Source organism: Bacillus rossius, chromosome 2 (genome assembly GCF_032445375.1).
Source record: "Bacillus rossius redtenbacheri isolate Brsri chromosome 2, Brsri_v3, whole genome shotgun sequence".
Taxonomy (NCBI): domain Eukaryota; kingdom Metazoa; phylum Arthropoda; class Insecta; order Phasmatodea; family Bacillidae; genus Bacillus; species Bacillus rossius.
The window spans coordinates 4619932-4635210 of NC_086331.1; positions in this window are offsets into that span (position 1 = coordinate 4619932).

A 15279-nucleotide genomic window follows, 5' to 3' on the forward strand; every position below is an offset into this window, starting at 1 on the left:
ATCACATTTCAGTTTTTGACTTGTTACCTTTTTTCCATCAGAAAAGTTTCTATCCTTCAGAATTACATGGGAATTGTTTAAATTTTCATTAGATTCTGACATGCTCATAAGTGGGGAAAGCAATGAAAATTAAAAGGTAATTTATGGGAAAATAGATAAAAAAAAAACAAGAACACATTAAATTTAATGCAAATTGCTGTAAGATTGATATAATGGTACTTTTGGTAGTTTTCTATGAAACATTACTCATTTTAATTGTGCTTAAATACACAATTATCCTCGACAGTAATGCCTTTCTGCACAAATATTACTTCTCTAGAATTCATTAAAATAAAGTAAAAATTAAATAATTCATACACATCGATTTTACAGGTTGTTTCCACTGACTAAACCTAACTAATGGTGCTCATATTTTTTTACAGTAGGTATTTTAAATGTTAGTAACCAACCTTTCAAATGGTTTTATATTATTTTTAATGATGCCACCTAACCAATTATTCACTGTTTTTACAGCATTTTAAATATTGCCAACCTACCTTAATAAACCATTTGTACGATTTTGCATTGCCTTTTTTAATTTCACTGAAATAACCAAACCAAATATTCATGATAGTTTCTATCACCTAGAAATGCAGAAACCTATCAGGCTGAAAAAAAACTATTTTTATAATTGTTTTAACTTTACAATAATATTTATTATTATTATTGATGCAACTTACCTAACCTATTCAAATACCAACATGTCACAGAAATGTTAAATATCATTATAAATACAGAATACATACAAACTACTATTTTTGTAAAACGTATGTAATATTAAAAAAAATTGCAATATCACACACATTAATATGATAAATCATTATAAAATGCAATGCAGTTCACCACATAAGCTACCAAGGAAATACAAGAAGATTTAAAAAAATATATATGTCAATCTGCAACACACAAATGGTTGAATAAAGAGTGATTAATGTAAACAACATAAATCAACAAAATAAAGCAAAATGCAGCAAATAGACAATACATTGCAGTTTAAAACCTAACATAATGTAACCCAATAAACACATAATAATGATTATGTAACTATCACCATTTCATAAATTTCATTTATATAATTTACTATTTCTAATTTGTTTGAACAATTGGCAACAACTGTTTCTCGTCCTTATGACACATATTACAGTAAAATTAACTAATGTGCCATTATTAAATTCAGTGCTAATGGTAAACTATAATAAACAATCTACTCTGAAATAACATATTTCTCAGGCATAAATTTCTTGCATTAATGCATTGTTAGCATTACTCGAAAAAAAAATTTTAGGAATTTATTTTACGTTGTAATGCTAGAGGGCTTTTTTTTTTTCCTTTTCAAAATTACTTTATTTGTCTGTCTGGTAGTTTTTGAATCTCACTATTAGAATATGTTATTTAGTCTTAATAAAAAAAAAACAAATATTTGGCTTATTAATCTATGCCCTTTGGACAAATAAAATTCTAACATGTAATACATTTAAAGAAACTCATTCAATAACAAAAAACGGAATATGAAAAGTTTCTTTATTTTGGTATGATTCACTTATTCAACTAGTTTCATTCGCATGATTTTCTCCCCCACCCCATCCTCGATCATCCCGCAACTTCCTCCTTTTCCAATCGACAAAAAGTAAAGGGAACATATACTTTTATCGCAGCTGCTAAATATCTCTCGTTGGCCAGAAAATCAAACCCTAGCGCTCCTAGGTACTTCTCACTATCGAATCTCTTGATTCATCGTGTGAGATTGTGTTCCAGTGTGGTTGCCACCCTCAGGATAGTAGTTGCTACTGGGTTACTCGTCATTCGAAAGGGTTTTTTTTGGGTCTTTTCCAGCATGCAAAGCCTAACGTTGCTACCACGTCACCCTGATTGCGAAGGCTTCAGCGCGAGGAAACCTCAGGGGCCATCACAAATGAGCCTGTGTCACATAAGCAGGTTGTTCCTGTACCAGACAGTGGGCCCCAATTGTTAGTATGACGAGGCCGGCACAAAGTCTGGCGTGGCCGGCGAAGCACTCTGATAGCTCATGTCTCTTGCAAGGCGATCGCTCTCCAGTGCTCTGATCACATGTCGCTAGCGATCATCCATAGCAGCGACAAGTGATACCCAACCCTGCTCATTGTGAGGGACACAGATCACTTCTGAAACTAATCTGCGGACATTTTGTAATTTTATGTGTCTTATATTTTTGTTCAGTGATTTGTAAATAAAATACGTGGCAAATGATAAAATAATGAGAAAATTTTTTTTTTAAACAACTTCTTATAAAATACCTTTAAAAAATAAAAAAAATATATATAGATTACATCATACTGTCACAGCGACCATTACTCTAGAGCAGATATAGGCAAGCTTTTTAAGGGGAGGGCCAGATATTAAAAAAATATCTAGGCACCCGAAAAAAAATTAAACATTCCTGCGCAAAGATATCTGTTTTGTTTACTTAGAATATTAAAGTATACATTATGATTTATAACCTATTAAAACATATTTGTTCCTTTCTTCACAGGTTTATGATGGCTGTACCTCTGTATTATTATACTTCCAGTGAAAACTGGAAGTGTATTTGCGAGCTAGGACTGATATGGACAAGCTCGGGACCTGCTGGTGACGGCGTGTATTTAACTGAAATGCCACCGATGATTGGCAGGTTAACGATAGCCGAACACCTGTACGAAGACCCTCAAGATACATATGCCATGACAGAAGTGTGCTTGGAAACTGTCTCCGTTGCAGTACCCGTTGAAAAGTTACCGGGGCAACCTGAAGAAAACCCGTGGATGGTTTGGATGGCCAAGACTCATATGGGTCTTTCTTCTTTTTCTCATCTTTACTGTGCTGTTTCAGATACAGATTGGACAGAGACTGAAGTCAAAAGCTTTATCAAAAAACAGCACCTTTCTATTAATCCAGCAACTGAGTCACCTATCTCAAAGTTGCAAGAGATGGCTGTGCAATCTGGATTAGAACCGATTTACAGCACAAAGTTTGTGGCCAAGGTTTGTGTAGGTTCTTTGAGTGATGTAGGTGTGGGCAACACAGAAGAAATGGCAATGTCTAAGGCCGCAAAGCATCTTTTGCGTAAGCTAATTCTGAGAATGAGTAAAAATCCAGCACAAATGAGACCGGTTCACTTGGACGAAAAAAATAACATTAGTGTAAAGGTAAAAGCAGATGAAAATGAAAGAACTTTATGTAATGCAATAGGCAACATACTGATCACTGAAAAAAACCAAGAAATTTCCGGAAGCACAGGAGAAGTACTGACGAGCAATGAAGCGCTACTTAACCATACACCCATGTCAGGGCTGCCTTTGAAGAACAGAAGTGTCGATTCCAGTTCTGCTTTAGGCACAATCGATCCTGTTGTAACACTGAGAGAGTTGTGTATGTACAATAACTTGCCTCTGCCTATTTACGAAGAACTTCCACACTTGGAAAACGAGGACCAAAATACAGTCACCATGTTTGTGAAAGTAGGCGTAGTTGTAATCAGAGTAATCTGCTGGACAAAAATTATGGCAGAGAATACTGCTGCAAGTATTATGCTGCAAAAGTTAAGCATACTGAACCGTGAAGAGATACTAGGGAATGAGTCAAGCTGTCCAAACATACCGTTGTTGACAGCCGATGCTTTTGAAGAACAGGGCGATTGTTTCAAAGGTCTGAGGTTTATAAAGCCTGTGGAATGGATTCAAGATTTTTGTGCTAACAGGGGATGGCCATTCCCCATCTACAGTGATGCAGTTGAAGAGAGATCACCTCACGGAAAGGTATTCGTAGTTCATTGCTCCTTTAATAACTTTACTGTTAGTGGAACTGATGCAAATAAGAAGTTTGCCAAGATAATTGCTGCTTATAAAATGTGGATAGCACTAACAAGAAATTGAATTTTGCTGAATTACATTCTTGTTTGTTTTTATGCCTATGTACACTGGCAGATTGAACTTTTTAAGAAAGGTCTTTTTACTTTTTTATAATAAGCTTGAATTTTTTTAAGCCTTAATATTAATATGATTTTACTTATAGCTTAAAAATAATACATAAAATTGTAATTTATATAAGTTTATACTGATATCTAATTGAAATTTTTATAAAATTTTCATTTGACAACTTTGAATTTAAACTAGTTACCATAACAGTTAAGATTAATAATATTATGGACCTAAATTGTTAAAATTTGGAAGCCAAAACAATATATATATTTATTCATGTTGTGTTGAAAGAAAAAATTGTGGAAAAACGTTTTTTATATGATGATGTATGAAATTTATACGTTTGAATAAAGTAAAAAATTGATATGTTTGAATAAAGAAAAATATCTCTTGGGCTTATTTCAAAGCATTCAGTTAATTTTTAATAGCGTTAGCTGAATAACATTATCTTTTTAAGATGTTTTTTTGTTGTTTTCTGTTTTTTTTGCTTACCTTTGTCCAAAAAACCACTTAAATCAATTTACCTTATTTAAAGTTCATTTAAAGTACGTTGAATTCATCCATCCTACATTAGTATATGCTGTATAATAAAGTTTAAATGCAGGCATGCAATGTCAAGTTTTATTTATAATGGTGACTTGATCAGACAGTTTTCAGGTAGCTATGTATATGATGATCTATTGACCAGTGTTGATTTACAAAATGTTCCTACTCAGAAGTCAATTTTTATAACAAGCCTTTAATTTGATTGTAAATCTCCATGATAATGTTAGTCAATACATGCTCTAGGATTGAAAGGTTTTTGATATTGTATTCTTAATAATGTATTAAATAGACAGTATTTATGCTAAAATTAATTTCAGAATGTATCAGTATATGTGCTTATTATTCCTGCTAATTAATTTTTCTTTTGGGAAATACGCTGATTTCTTTGAAAATGTACCCAACATTTCCTTATTTGCATGGTTAATCCTTTCAAACCACAAATGAAAGTGTTTGTTATGTATTTTTTTTGTCTCTGCTAGCTCATTTATGTGAATTTTTGGTGCATGTCAATCCCCAATAATTAGTCTGGGTACTCGAGTTCCTGTGTGTACTAAGTATTTTTCTTAAAAGATGAGGCCAAGGCAGGAATTGCTCCTTCCCAATTCCTGCCATTAATTAAGTACATGGCAGAATTTTGCTATATTCCACATTCAGCTATTGCTCCTGTGAGATATTTGTTCAATGGGCTCATAATTCTAGTAGCATTATTTATATTAAATTAAAATAAGAACATTTTCTACATTTGCCATACAAAGTTCTAAAATTAAGTTACTTTGTTTTATATTATTCATGAAACTTATGTGAGGGATCTATAAAAAAAATTAAAATTGTTTAAAAAAAATCAAACACTTGTTTTTCTGTGTGTAACGCACTTCAAAATAATGTAGTTGTTTAAAACGTAAGTGCTCTTCCTAAAACGTTTTCTACCAGTTGGCTTTTGTTGTAGTATGTTGGTGTGCAAAATACTTTTCAACTTAGATCTTACAACAAAAAGAGAAAAACTTATTTATAACTACTTCTATAATTTTAAAAACCATCAAACTAAAATGCTACATTAAAACACATTAATGTATATATAGTTTTTGTACCCACATGTGAACTTCAGAAAAGAGGGTAAATAATATATGAGCCTGTGTAGGACAAATCCTTTTTTCCCATAATTTTTTGTATTCCCTGAAATTTTAATATTTTTTTCTCAAATTTTAACCCTTTTAATTGAATTTTTTTTATATTTAAACAATGTATATTTTAAATCCAAATAACATTGTGTCATTATTATGAAGAACCACTGTTTATCAAATTGAAATGGAAACTCTTTTGTTACATTTTTGTTATCATAATTTTTGGTTTTAGAACATCTTATTAGATTATATTCTAATTTTATATTTATTATAGCTTAGTTTTCAATAAATTTTAAGCTTTTTTATTAAGCTAGTTTCCTGTGAATTTTATATCATGCATATCTTTACTATTTACAATTTTTTTAAATCTTTTAATTAATGTAACCTTTTGTTTTCAATCATATTTTAAAAAAATCTGCTTTAAAAATCTTTACATAATGAACAGCTAATGTGTTTTTATAAAGGCCACAGTAGGGGTGAGCGGCCCCCACGCGCAATCATTCATAATTTTGGCCAAACGTTGCGTCTGATCGGTTACAAACTCACCCCAAATTTCAACCTTGAGACTGGACGAGGAACAAAGATAAAAATACTACTAGTATTTTTGGTGAAGACTTTTTTTCTCAGGATCAACATGACCGATTTTTATGAAGAAAACAAAATATGTTGTAAATATATTCACGTCAGTGGCCGTGCGACGCGCGCCAGGCCGATCCGTATTCACAGTATCTAATAATTTAGTTACAGTATCTAATAATTTAGAGCCGGGTGGGGATTTAAAAACTTTAAAAAAATAATCCCATTTCAACTTGGAAATTTAGACAATTTTATAATTTTGGTTTTTTGATTCTGAACCATAATTTACTGGCTTATCGACTGTTCTCGTCTACAGGTTGAGTTATGGGACACACTGTATCTTATATGGTTGCTGATGTAACCACATATATATATATATATATATATATATATATATATATATATATATATAATATTTGTAGCAAAACAATTTTTTTTCAGTTTACGTATTATGTAAATAAACTTTTTTATGTGGTCAATTTCTTACAGTTTAATTTACCTAGTGATTGAACAAGCATTGTTTCCATACTAGTTTAACAAAAAAATGTTTTATTTCGATTCTGCTTTAAATAAAACGTAATGGTTTTTCAGGATTTTAAATATTTTTACCGTCTCACTGTTTTTAAATAATATTTTACCCTTTTAGTTAATATATTTTTAAAAATAAATTAAGATATTTTAATGCATTCTGAATAAAAACCCATTTTTTGAACATTTTTTAGGAACACATTACCTTAGACAAATTTATTTATAAGCTTTAACACAAGTATATATACTGTACTTACAGCATCTAAATATCAATTATGTGAAATTTTGAAATTTCAAAGGACTATTTTAAAACATGTATTATTAATTTAAACACTTGGCCCTGTTTCAATCGAGTATACCTTCCTCGAAATAAAACAAGATTAAGTAGCTATGTTTAAATAACTAAAAAACGGCCCAGAATAAGAAACAGTATCAAAGTTTGCTTGTTTTTTTAATTGTAAAACCTGCTTACCATGAATCACAACTATTCACAAGTAGTTTTAGGAACTACTTGAGCATTTAGCTGTTAACGTTTATCTCCAACTCTTTAAAGTTAAAAGCTGTGGCAGATTTCAGCACGCATTCAAGAATGTGTATCAAAATCCTAATAAATAAATTAACAAAACAAAGAGAGTTGTGACATAGCACATCTCAAAAAGTTAGAAACATAACAACCTAGAACCACATAACTTAGAACTGGTAAAATTTAGAAGATTCTGTCTTCAATTTGTTTCTAGGTTCTGTGATTCTAAACTATGACAACATACTACACAGAGCTGGAAGAAATACACAACTTGAAACTGACGGAACGTAGAAGACTATCTAGGATGATGTTGCCTTCGTGATGAGACGCAAGGATCAAGATAAAGGAGACTTGCACGTAGTCTAGAAGATTTGCCGCCGTCGACTTGTCAGCGCGCTTCGGAGGCGAAGCATCGGCGCGGCCGACTTCAAACGTCGCGCTCGTATCTCTGCGACGCGACCGTAAATCCGCGGGAGGATTACGGCCTGAACAGATGGAGGGCCTGAGTCGCGGCTCCAACGACGCCCCTTAAATTTGTCACCTACGAGGCGACAGGTAAGTTCGGACAGCTCGCGCACTTAGTGGCCCCCGCCTACCCGGGCACACACACGGTGCGCAGAGCTTCAGGAAAAACAACGTAACTACTCAAGACTACAGACCCGGAAAATTCGCGGGTTTAATTACCTCTAGGATAGACTCCAATATCCTCTACACACTCGGGCAAATGCCAACTGTTCATTGGCTGCTGACTTGTGAGTCGTCTCGACTGGGTGGCCTGTGATTCGACACTTCTATGAGTGAGGGTCTATAATTGGCCCTCAGTTCTCCAGATTAACAGTGAACCAATGACAGAAGCAGCACTAAGGTATAATTATTTAAATTTTAGCATAACACGAAATAAACCCGCGAATTTTACGGGTCTCTACTCAAGACATCCGAGTGGCGTCTGCTTATGAAAATCATTTAAGAGTTCGCTGAGGGCCGGAAAATACTTTTGATTTCGGATTAAGTTTGTCAACCGTGTTTTTAGAAGAGTTAAAATGGCTAAAACGCATGTTTTCAAAGTAATTTTTAGGCGTAAATAACCGGTACAGATTCTTGAAAGAACTTAAGGCACTTGCATTACATCTTTATCTTAATTTCTCCGCAATGTAATGTTACGGTGACTGCTCAAGTTTCACAGTTGTCCTGTGCACGACGAGAAGACTGCGCGCCAGTCCAGAGGAGACACCGCGCTAGAAGCACCAGCGAGCGTCGCACTTATCATTCCGCCTCACTAACACACATACACCCCTGACGAGGCAAGTGCAGCGGTAGTCAGGTCCGCAGGTGAAAAGAAAGAAGATCAGGCGGCAAGGAAACATATCGTAGAGAGAGACCTAGGGCTGTGTTTGGATTGGCAGATTTTGTCATATTGCCCTATTCATAGATACCCGGAAATTTCGCGAATTCGTCTGGCGTCTGACGGCAACCAAGGAGACGGCGTGCATTTTTCCTTTTTTTTCTCGACCCTTGCGTCTTGTCGACGCCGATTTCATCACAAAGGCAACATCATACAAGATACAGTCTTCTAAGTTATGTCAGTTTCAAGTTGTGTATTATTTCTAGCTTTGTGTAGTATGTTGTCATGATTTAGAATCACATAACCTAGAAACACATAATTTAGTAACATTCAAGACAGAATCGTCTAGGTTTTACAGCAGTTCTATGTTATGTGGTTCTAAGTTGTTATGTTTCTAACTTTGTGAGATGTGCTATGTCATGTCTCTCTTTGTTTAGTTGATTTATTTATTAGGATTTTGATACAAATTCTTGAATGCGTACTGAAATCTACTAAAGCTTTTAACTTTACAGAGATGGAGAGAAATGTTAACAGTATTACATGTTCAGGTTATTTCTGAAACTACTAGTGAACAGGAGTACCTAATTAATAGGGGCAGGCATTTTTCGCGGGAAAAAAAACTGAACGTCTACTAGACTGCAACAAGGTATACCCGCACCAGCGGTTTCTTCCTTGTGATTTGCCGTCGTCTGCGAGAGAAGTCGTCGCCTTGTTTCACCGCGCCACTCAGGACGCGTTTGATTCCGCACAGACTTCATGTGATTGGTGTTGTGACAATCGATAGAGACCGGAAAAATTCGCGAATTCATTTCGCGATAGGCTAAAATACAAATAATTATACCTCAGTGCCACCTCTGCTATTGGCTCATAACTCACCTGGATGACTGGGCCAATGAGAAACACCTGACCAAAGCTTTATCGAATCACAGGCTGCAACGATGGGACGTCTCAAAAGACAGCAGCCAATGAGTGGGTGACATTTGACCGAGTGTACGTAAAACTATGGAGTTCATCCTAGAGATCATTGAACCCGCGAATTTTTCCGGTCCCTAACAATTGACATGTACCTGAAAGAAACCCACCCAATCACGAAACACAGACGGTGCTACATTGTTTTAACTTTCAGCTGGTCTCGGAATCTTTTCGCGAAATGTGCATGCCCCTAGTAATTAATAGTATCCAATGCCTTTTGTTTGCTCTACCAACGTTCGCTTTCCTATTGACTGAATTCTTAGCAAGAACCCTTTTGCTCTCTTTAAATGGCAGTACCGGATTCGCTCACTTCTTTCCTACATGGAAATCGCTGGCTCACAGTCGCATAGAGGCGTGTCCAAATAACTGCTGTCAAATCATGAACACGGTGCAAGAGTACGAAGATTTGCATTCTAGCTTGCGACTGAACGAGTCCGCTATATATCCATACTTCTACCTATTTAGGTTCTTAGAAAGGGTCTTGCACTAAGGAAGATAGATTTAAGGTAATTTTTTTAATGCCATCGTTGTCGTGTCAAAAATTCTTAAATCATTCTTAGTAATATACAAATTTAATTAGGTAAATTTATTTATATGTAGTCAACTGGAAAATATTCAACACTATATGTATTTATATTTAAGTAAACCTAAGAAAATGGCCGAATTCTTGATTATTGTAGTGAAGGGTAAAATTCAGAAAAATATTTACGTGGTTTTGATTTTAAATGGGACGCGTATTTTGGAAGAAATTAGATAACCTGATTTCTTCCCTTTGCCAAATGCTAGTGTTTTACAAACCCCATTTTGACTAATTGAAAAACTGTTAACCTTAGAAACTGAGGAAACAACTAACTCCACTATCTTTCAGAGAGCTAAATTAATATCAGAAATAGAAAAGGCAAGAGGGTGTAGTTTTAAGACACACGCACATACATACATACATTATGTTAGTCTCATAAGTCCTTTCTTCCATTAAAGAAGGCTAATTAGTAGGGCCATGTATTTTTCGCGAAAAGATGGGGGCATGCACATTTCACGAAAAGATTCCGAGACCAGCTGAAAGTCAAAGTTTCGATGGCCTTCAGGATAGACTGCACATACCCCTGTACACTCGGGCAAATAACGCAAGTTCATTGGCTGCCTACTTGTCAGTCGTCTCAGCTGGTTTGTCTGTTATTCGATCCTTCTTTGGTTGAGGGTTTATAACTGGTTGAGATTCGTCGAGATGAACAGTAAGCCAATAGCAAAATTATCTAACAGGCATATGTGTTTGAATTCTAGCCTATCACCGAATGAATACGCGAATTTGGCAATGCAATAACAACATTACAATGTTCAAATAACCCAGTCACATGCAATCCGACCGGAAGATTAAATGTGGCGGCAGCCAATCAACATGGAGCACCGACTTATTAGCGTACAGCAAGCGTGTGGAGATCATCCTGATACCAGAGAATAACCCAAATTTTTCTGAACTGTACTAATTAGCGATGCCTGCCAACGGGTCGTTACCACAACGCCGAAATACCATAACGCCGAATGTCAAAATTGACCACAACGCCGACAGCTAGAAAACTGCTGTGTACCACAACGCCGAAATAACAACTGAATGAATTTGTGTGTGTTTCTTAAATGTAACTTAACGCCGAAATACCACAATCAAACCTAGCCTTACCTAAACTAACTTAACCTAGCGTAATATAACCTAACCTAACTTAATCTAGCTTATCCGAGCCTAGCCTAACCTAACCTAGCCTTAGCTAGCCTAACATAGCCTAACCTAACCTAGCCTTACCTAGCCTAACCTAGTCTAACCTAGTCTAACCTAACCTTTGTGGCAGTCCTGCAATGACATTTTTCGGCGTTAGTGTATTTCGGAGTTGTGGTAATTCGGCGTTGTGGTACAGTCGGCGTTGTGGCCTATTTTGACATTCGGCATTATGGTTATTTCGGCGTTGTGGTGCGTCCCCCCTGCCAACGATGCATCGAGAGCCTTGATTGGTCGCCGAGGGGTCACGTGGTCGCAGAGTCTGTGCCGAGAGCTAAACGGGTCCGAGGAGTGACTCCAGATCGTAGATAGCTCGTTATTGATAATGATCACCGAGCGAAGTTCGCGACGTGCAGACGTGATGTGTGGTTTACCATCCTTTCAAACACGTGCGGTTTACCACCCTGTCAAACATGTGTGGTTTATCATCCTGTCAATTTGTGTGGTTTACCATCCTGTCAAACTTGTGTGGTTTACCACCCTGTCAAACTCGTGTAGTTTATCATCCTGTCAAACTTGTGTGGTTTACCACCGTCAAACTCGTGTGGTTTACCATCCTGTTAAACTTGTGTGGTTTACCACCCTGTCAAACTTGTGTAGTTTACCATACTGTCAAACAGCACTGCTACAGAGATACCTATACGTAAATATAGAATTATATATTACTATATTATAAATACATTTGTAAAGGGGGAAAGATAGTAACAGATAGGTATCACTTTGGTTTTAAGGCTAAGATCCTGAGTTTCTCGCGAGCGGGCAAAGACACGCGTAGTTATCTTTGTCCTCAACAGAGCGCACTAGCAGTACGATTGAACGGTTGTAGCATTGAATATATATAACTTATAGAAGTCGCGAGGGGATAGGATTTATTATTCCAATTTTCGGATCCAAAACTGTGGTAGTTGTTAGCTCCGCCGCTAGACAGCTCTTCTTTCCACAAGAGGGTACTCGTAGTTACCAGCTTCCACGCTAGAGCGCTGTAGCATCGCTTTTTTCAAGGTCATGCGCGTAATTCTCTGTCTCACTCTATCGAGAGGCGGTGCCGTTTGTTGAAATCCGAGCGCTTAGATACGGGCGGGCGCAACTGAATTGGAGCAGTACGGCCACCGAAAAAAAAAGTGCGGTTAAAAGATGCCAACATCAAAATTTAAGTTTTAATTATAAGAAAACTACAGAAATTTCTTAAACGTAATAACGTAAAAAAAAAAAAAAAAATACTGACATTCGTAGTTCAGAATTTATAAAATGTGTTAACGGAGTGGCGCATTGAGTAAAATGGCAAAACACAATTTGGAATAATGCTTGACAACGTTGAATGATTTTGGTAGCTATGAAACAACTATGGCTGCGATGACTGTTCAAACGCGTGCACGTAATGTTATTAGTAACTGAAACTAATGGTATGATGTCATACTTTGTGGCTATGCAGTTTATAATTTTTTTAACATAAGATGAAGCATTTTTACATAATGTTTTGGTTGTTTCGTAATTCAAAATAAATAATCTTAAACGTTATATGGTGAATATTCCCAGTAACGAATGACCACTAAAAAAATCAATTTTGCCAACATTGATATGAAAAGTTAACGATTTACTATGTTAAGTTGCTTATAAATAACGCACATTTCCCGGATCTCCAAAGAAAATAAGAGTTTTTGTTATAGCATTGAGTTGCCACTCTTTATATTCCTTGCTTTGAGGTTAGATACACAAGTTATGCTCGTAAAAACGATGCGCAAGTATTTTGAATACAAATATATTTTCTTTTAATAACCGAAAGGTAAATATTATTTCCATGAAATATAATACAATTATTTAAACACAGACAACATATAAGAGCTATTTTTTGTTTATTATTCGATCTGGCGTGATAAATATTATATTTTAAAAACAGTTTGTGGATTTTTAATAAAAAATAAATATTTATTTATTACATCAATTTAAGTTGTTCAAAAAATTCACTTTAGTATGAATTCAACCGAATTCATGTTATTCAGGGCAGAAAATTAGAAACTACCATTAAAGATTATCTACATTCACTGTTTTGTGTAAATCTGTGCACGGACTTAGTAAGTGATATATTTATAATTCCTCATTTTAGCAACCCATTTTAACACAAGAGAAAAAGGATTTTATACTAAAAATTATTATGTTAAACCATTAATTAGCAGGAAACATGTATGAATAATCTATTTAAATTTGCATTTGAACAGTGAATATTATTTTGCAATAATAAATATATTTTATCATCGTATATTACGGATGAAAAGTTTGTATTTCCATCTAATCAGAAGAATTATGACACAGTTAATTAAATTGCTTTACAAGTTTTTACTCACATGAAAATCATTAAAAATTGGTTGGGAAGTTATATAAATATACAAAAACAAATCATTATACATACAATTTTATTATCTTAGTGGATTTAAATTAATGGTGTCCCAGTGACTACTGCGAAGAAAAAAATCTTGCGAAAGGTTTCCTCGTAATTGAAATTCGTCAAAAAAAATCTATCTATCATTTTTGGTGACATTTCTGACAAGTGGTACGATGAAATTTCAGACTGGCAAATGAATGTTGTGAAGCAATAAACAAAATATCACATTCGTGAACTACAAATGTATAGTTGTTTTTATTTTATAGTAAAAGTATATCTAATAACCCGTGGCTTTGCTCACGTAATTTCCGGGTATTGCTGATACTCTACCATTTTAAGAAAAGTATGTATTAAATTCCAAAGATTTTTGAAGAATTATACCCAAAGAACTGTCAAGTATAGAAAATATTTAATAAATAAAAATATTTTTACGACTTATTTTTAAATGTTTTAGCGTAAGCCTATTTTAACTTTTATTTAAAATTAAGTACCTACCTTATTTTCTATCTCCCGGTTTAGTGAATTTGAGAATATATTTTTCCTTGATGAAATCTTAACTCTTTTCCATCTGACGAAGAAGCCAATTAAAATATAAACTAAGACTCGCGCACTTATTGTATGTTAAGACTGCCATCGTTTTAAATTACGGTAATTTTTTTAGTTATAGTCATGCTTAGGATAATAACACAATATGCCTTATTACGCATACATTTCAGTATTCATGAAACCAATGCATTTTTATTTGAAATGTAGAGCAGTTACCAAATTTCTTATCTCGCATATTGATTTTGGAATTTTCACTGATGTACCTACTCTTTTCCCTTTTCTATGTGATTTAGAAAATATAGCAATATACGTAAACCAATTAAACCAAAATCATCCTGAATTTTTATTACCGAAAAAAGTTAAATACAAAAAATTTTAATATGCGTATTTTATTATTGAATACTGATTTAGTGGGTTCCATTTTTTTTTTAAAATAATATTTACCCCTTTTACTACTTAATAGATAACGTTGAATAAGAGAAGGTTGTTTAAGGTATGTTGATTTTCCTTGCCAATATCTAAAAGTAAATTTGTACAAACGCGAAATATAGTTTAAATAAGTATTTTACTTTTAAAATAAAACCATATTTTGAACGGAACACTGACTATTTGACCAGTACAAAGTTTTATTAGCTAATTTTCACTTCACTCGGGTACAGAATCCCATCATTCAGTGATTTCCATGGCTAGCTTCTTTTGGGATTTCATCATTCGCAAACGACGGTAAAGGAAGCTCCTCTTCAAGGTCGCCTAACGATGCTGATAAGACCTGCCGGGTAATTTGAATCGTTGGTCTTGGATTTTCGAAGGGGGGCTGGGATGGGGGGGGGGGGGAAAGGATGATGTCACGACTTGGCTGGTTAACCTAGTTCTGCCAAATACCACCAGGGGCGTATACGGCCGATACCCAGCGATGAAAGCGATCGCAGCGGCGGAGCTTGGAACTACAACAATTCTTCTGAGAAACCGGACAGAAAATTTAACCTGGGCTCGCGACTTCTAT